Source organism: Marmota marmota, unplaced genomic scaffold (assembly GCF_001458135.2).
Source record: "Marmota marmota marmota unplaced genomic scaffold, marMar, whole genome shotgun sequence".
Classification (NCBI taxonomy): domain Eukaryota; kingdom Metazoa; phylum Chordata; class Mammalia; order Rodentia; family Sciuridae; genus Marmota; species Marmota marmota.
Genome location: NW_025999968.1, coordinates 18,724,116 through 18,730,412, shown reverse-complemented (window position 1 = coordinate 18,730,412; position 6,297 = coordinate 18,724,116). Strand labels below are relative to the sequence as shown.

Here is a 6,297-nt window from a genome sequence, read left to right as displayed (position 1 = left end):
CCTCCTCCTCCTCCTCTTCTTCTTCTTCTTTTAGCAAATAATTGAGAAGGCTATTCCAATAGTCAATAATATCAGATGCCTATTGATAGTAATAAGTGTGAATGGTTGATAAATACCTGAACTGTCAATTCATTGTTGAGTGGCTTATATGATAAAAGGTGCACCATTGTGAGATTACACTTTTAAAAAGGTGAGCACAGGACACAGATTACTTTGAAAAGCCTCTCTCAATGGTTCTTCTTGTGGATTCCCGGTCAGAGGGATTAAGTGCTGGGATTCCAGTTACAAAGTTCTGCTTTACTTATTGAGCAGGCACCTGAATTTTGGGGGGACTTGTGAATTATGATAACATTGCAGCCAGTTTCATAGAAACTACCCAGTCGTGGCAGACAGACTCTAAAGTGACAGACTCTAAGGTGACGGACACTGGGATTCAGCGAGTTGGCGGGCTGGGGCGGCCCAAGGCCGTGGGAGTGTCGAGCTGCTCAGCTAATAGGCGGCAAGTGAGGAGCCCGGGCCACCAATGAGCAGAGGCTTTGCCAGTCGCGGCAGCCAGGCTGATGCCCCGCGGGCAAACCAGATGAAGTGCATCTGCTCAGCTGTGTTGAGAGGCTGTGCGGACGTCCCCTCCTGGAGCCACTTATTATTTATTCATTCCCCTCAAGAAGCAACCAGGGCCCCGAGATTAGAACTTTCTCTCCCCAGACCAGGCCAGATCCCATCCACGTAGTTTAATTCTCATGGGTCTCTGGGATCAAAGGAACAGAAACGGCAACATCAAAAGCCCAGCCGCTATCTGATTTTAAACTGGCAAGGTGGTTAAAATTAAGCGTTGAGTAAACAGACCAAGCTGGGTAAGTTTTGACTATGTGCTGGTTATCATATTTCTCCTCCTGTTATCTCTGTCCTGTCTTTATGCTATATTCTCACCAGCCCTCTCTTAATTAAGGAGAAAAAAAAATATCGCTTGCTGGCACAAACTGCACAGTCATTCGCTTTCCTTCACTTCTTTTCCCCTAATATTTAAATTTTTTGGTTTGCTCTTTGAAGTAGTTTTTGGGGTATGCTATTGTAGAATTTCCTGGGAACAAAAAATTGACTGGTATTTTGTTGAAGGCCTTTTTTTTTTTTTTTAACTCCGAAGTTGGAATGTATTGATATATTAGTTTCTTTCTGTGAGAACATTATAATGTTCCTTTGCAAAGCCTGAAATCTTTATCCATCCTCCACTTTCTGTTTTGATGAAAGTTTTAGAAAATTACCTGGCTTATTCAGAATTAACATAACTTTTGCCTCCATTAATAGAATGTTATTTAGAGAGTCTAAGCAAGTTGCAAAAGGTTTGTGAAGAATAAGTCTTATGAAAGGAAATTTATATGTGTGATTAATTTATATGTGTAATTTATATGTGTGATGGCTATAATTAAGAAAACATCTACAGGGTTTTCTAAAATAAAAAAATTTAACCCACTGAAAGTCTGGTGGTCTGGTTTGATGCTCTCAGTGATAATTGTTATCCTAAAACACTGAAACAACTAAATTGTTTTGTCAATTGCTAAACTACCATCATAACATCATAATTTCAGTTATGTCTCTTCTAAGTCTTTTGTTACCCACAGTCCTGTTTTTTTTCCATTTGTAATCAGATTCCTGAAAATAATTATTTTCTTTTAGTTTTTTTCCTGTTTTTATTGGTGCATTATAGCAGTACACAATGGTAGAATGTTATATATTAGTACATGCACCAATATAAAAATACAATTTGGCCAGTATCCTTCCCCAGTGTTTCCCCCTCCCTCTTCCACCCCTACCCCCTGCTCCATTCCTTTATTCTACTGATCTCCTTTTGCTTTTCATGTGATTGCTCTCCACCACCATCTTTCTTTTCCTGGAAAGGATTCTAACAAGTACTCTTAGATGCAGATTTTTGATAAAGCTAGACTAATTTTACAGACAAATATGGTTTTCTTTGAACATCTTTGGTAAAAATTAGAAACTGGTGTTACTGCAAAGGATTAGATGCTAACCATCACCTATAGGACAGATAGGACTGAGTTGACAATGACTTCAGACTGGTGGAACTGGTCTTCCTGGTGTTCAGCAACAGAGACTTGAAGGCCAAAGCCAGGGAGAACACAAGGATTAAGAAGACAGCAAATATGTTGGCCTTCACCTCTAAAGTCAGTCAATGCTTAGGGGACAAAATGGCTCTGGTGAGTCACTCAACCTCCTGAGCAGTGGGATTATGGGGACTCTAGAGATTGAAGAAATCACAGGCTCCTTTCAAGACCCTAAAAAGTAACCCTGGAGGAGCCCTGACTGACAATAGGAAGGAAAAAGGTTGATTTTGGGTTAAAAGAGGGGCCATTTACTCAGTATTGAACACCTGGCTGGGAAGTATAACCAAAACAAATGTGCTAAGATGAAGGTGGAGGAAAAATCAAAGAGAAGCCATACATGCATAATAAGGCAGAAAGATAGTGATCTTATCTTTTGACGCATGTGGATACCTTCACAGTTGAGTTGTAATACACTAGATGTGGTAATAATTCTAGTTTCAAAAACTGTCAGAGAACTTAGAACGGTTTTTTATTGTTTGTTTGTTTTTTGGTAATGGGGATTGAACCCAGGAGCACTTTACCACTGAGCTACATCCTCAGCCCTTTTTTGAGACAGGGTCTTGCTAAGTTGTTTATGGCCTTGCTAAGTTGCTGAGGCTGGGCTTGAATTTACCATCCTCCTGCCTCAGCCTTCGAAGTTGCTGGGATTACAGGCATACACCATGGTGCCCAGTTTAGAACTGTTTTAAACTGGGTATTTAGGCAAAGTATAATTGAAGCATCATTCACCAGTAGTCTGAGAATTAATTTTGATGCACCTAACCCTAACCATGAATCAAGAGGCTATGTAACCTACTCTTTTTATTTTAGGGACAAAAAAAAAAAAAAAAGAAAAAGAAAAAGAAAAAGAAATCCAGGTTCAGAGAAGTTACTTATTTATAGTCATGATTTAGTCACCAAAATAAAGTAAACCTTATAAGTAATTATTTGATACATATTACAGGTGGGAAATGGCTAGAAGGAAGAAGGGTGAGAACTGGGGAGTGCAGAGATTGAACACATTTGCTGGAGCATAATGGCTTACTAGTAGTCCACAGTGGACCCATATATAGCAGACAAAAAGAGCTGAGGAAATATGATGTAAGAAACCTTGGTGTATGTCTGAGAAAACTCAGTTCTAGTTTAACTGTGTTTATCAGCCTAAATTACACTGTATGTTGTGTCACCAACAACAATGAACAGAGGCCTGTGCCTAGACCCCACTTCCCCAGTCAGCTAGTTTGGAATCTCTGGGAGAAGTCCCAGCCTTTCATTTCAGAAATGTCCCTGATGCTTTTTAAAGCCCAACCAGGCAAGAGCCTCTGAGTTAGAGATTATAGGCATGTGTAGGGAAATTGTAAGAGATGAAAATAGCTGAAATTAAGATAAGTAAGCCAATTTAGAAGAAAAAAGCTAGAGGTATTAAGGTCCTCAAATAGCATGTGGGTTTGTAGAAATGAAAAGAAGGGATGAATGCAAGAAGTTTTGCAGCTGTGAAATCTGTAGGACTTTGCAGTTATTTACTTGTGGGTTTGAGATGAAGGAAAGAATTGAAGTAATTAAAAATAATATGAAGGTTTTAGGATTAAGAGTAAATGAGAGTGATAGTTCTGTTTAAAGACATGAGTGAAGTTAGTTTTGAGTATGTGGGACATAAAAACCTATGAGTTCTATTGGGATGAACACTTAAAGTACCAGCTGCCAGCATATCGTTACAAAATGTCTAAAATTTAAGAAAGGTTACAGATGATTTATCCACATGACAGGAGATCCAGAGTTTAGATCACTAAGGACAATTTAGGAATTAAAATAGGTTAGAGATAAACCTTAAGAAATTATCTATTTTTAAGGGGGCAGAGAGTGGATATACAGCCAATAAGCATGAAAGGTGATCAAAGTAACATGGGCACTGAGAAATTGACACAGTTTAAAAGGTAAGGAGGAGACTTTTCAGTATGAAAATTAGTATTAAAGTGTTAAAACCTTCAGAGACTTCCAACTAAATTTGGTAGGTGGTATTTAGATGAAATTGTAATGAAAACCAGATTTAATGAAATTAAGTGATGAGAAGATAGAAAAGACATGTGGCTAACGATTTTAGATCATTCATTCTAGAAATTTTGGGAGGATAGGAAAATAATTAGAGACAGATAACAACTGGGAGGATATTTAGAACAGAAACTTGAAACTTTTGGAAGAAGACAGCAAGGAGAATGAAACACACTAGAAAGGAGCAACCCTCCCCAAAATGTGTTTTTCTGCCTTTTAAAAAAAAGTGTGCTTTGTATGTGTGTTTGTACATAGGTTGCTATTTCAGATGGCTGAAGCTGCCTGGAGCTGTGGGACCAGGCACCATCTTACCCAGCCACTTCCCTTGGCTGACAGTCAGCCACAGCCACTGCCCCAGGGTGCAGCCAGGAGACTATGCTGGGCCATGTAACAAGGTGTAGAAGTGATCCAGTACACTGCTGCTGTCCCTGCACTGGAAGGGCTGTCGTGATTGGCAACTATCACATCATCTACTCTGGCTAGAGGCTTCCTCTTCAGTATTCCTGCACAGGAAGCCCACTCCAGCCACCAGCCACCACTCCAGGAGATGAAGCTTCATAAATTGTCATGGCAATTACCACTTTAGCTACAGATGCTCTTGAAGCCCCCTCAAAAAAAAAAAATCTGGTCAGGACACTCTGCTTTCTCTGTGACTACATCTGCTGCCACAGCAAACACCATCCTGTTTTAGTTGCCATGGCAACCACGGCTTCAGTCCCTGCTGCTCCAGAGGCTTCAGCTCCAGTCACTCCAGAGGCCTCTGTGGCACCCAGTAGGTGACTCCCTTCTAGCTTCCTGGGTTGGTGGGGATGAGCACCTCCCTTAACCCATGATAACTGAGTACAGATGGACTTAGATCACCATGACTAGCCTGATGCGCAAAAATTCTATAGGAAATAGCCGACTGGGCATCTGCTGGAGCCCAGCTTGTTACCAAGTTCTTCCTTGGCAGAATAATGCATGAACAACAAATGACTGAGTGACTTTATTAGCTGTCAGCCTATTCTCTGGGTTCTTCTCATTTTGTCTCACAGACACCTTATAGGGTAATGGATACTAGTTTTTCCCATTTTGTAAATAAGGTATACTGAAGCCCAGGAGGTTAAGTAACTTATCCTAAGTTATATGGTCGGGAAATCTGAATTTATTTTTTAATTATTATTGTTGTTGTTGTTATTGTTATTATTATTATAAACATTAATTGTGTGAGTTAAGGGGATTCACTGTAATGTTTTTATACATTCATATATCAATCATCAATCTATTCTTTCTCCTACTCTTTCCCTCCTCTCCTCCACCCTTCTCTCTTGGCACTGTTCCAAGTCCCTAGTAATCCCTTTTCTACTTTCAAGTCATCTTTTTTTAGTTTCCACATATGAGGGAGAACATGCAATACTTCTTTTTTTGTCTCTGGCTTATTTCATTCTTCTTTGCAGCTGAGAATATTTCTATTGTGTATATATGCCATATTTTCTTCATCCAGTCACCTGTTGATGGGCATATATATACAATAGAATATTGCTATTGCAAATAGTGCCACAATAAACATGGCCACCCAGGTATCATTTTCGTGTGCAGACTTTATTTCCTCTGGGTATATATATATACCCAGGAGTGGAATAGCTATATCATATAGCTAGTTCTAGTTTCCATTTTTTGAGGAATCTTCATATTGTTTATTACAGTGGCTATACTAATTTACATTTCCACTAACAGCATACAAGGAAGAGTTCCTTTTACTTGACATTCTTGTCAGCTTTTGGGGAGGGGGTGGTGATAGCCATTCTGATTGGAGTGTAAAAACTTTTCATTGTAGTTTTGATTTGCAATGATATTCAGCCTTTTATATGTACCTATTAATTATTTGTATTTCTTCTTTTGAGAAAGGTGTATTCAGATAATTGATCCATTTTTAAATTGAATTATTTGTATTTTTATCAAGATTATTGTGTTCCTTTTATATTCTGTATATTAATCCTCTGTCAAATGAATAGCTGACAAAGATTTTCTCTCATTATGTAGGTTGTTTCTCCACTCTGTTGATTGTTTCCTTTTCTGTGAAGAAGATTTTTAATGTGACATGATTCCATTTGTCAATTCTTGCTTTCGTTTCCTGAGCTATTGGAGTTCTATGCAGGAAATTATTGCC

The 6,297-nt window shown here is 38.9% G+C and overlaps 1 protein-coding gene across 1 annotated transcript in view; it reads left to right on the top strand.

The window, feature by feature from the left end:
* The first annotated feature begins 664 nt into the window (after positions 1-664).
* Positions 665-6,297, top strand: part of LOC107136363 (transmembrane protein 45A-like) — a 66,439-nt gene continuing 60,806 nt past the window's right edge. Inside the window, exon 1 of the mRNA XM_048803453.1 lies at positions 665-854. The gene's annotated coding sequence lies outside the window, so the exon portion shown is untranslated. The remainder of the gene's footprint in view (positions 855-6,297) is intronic.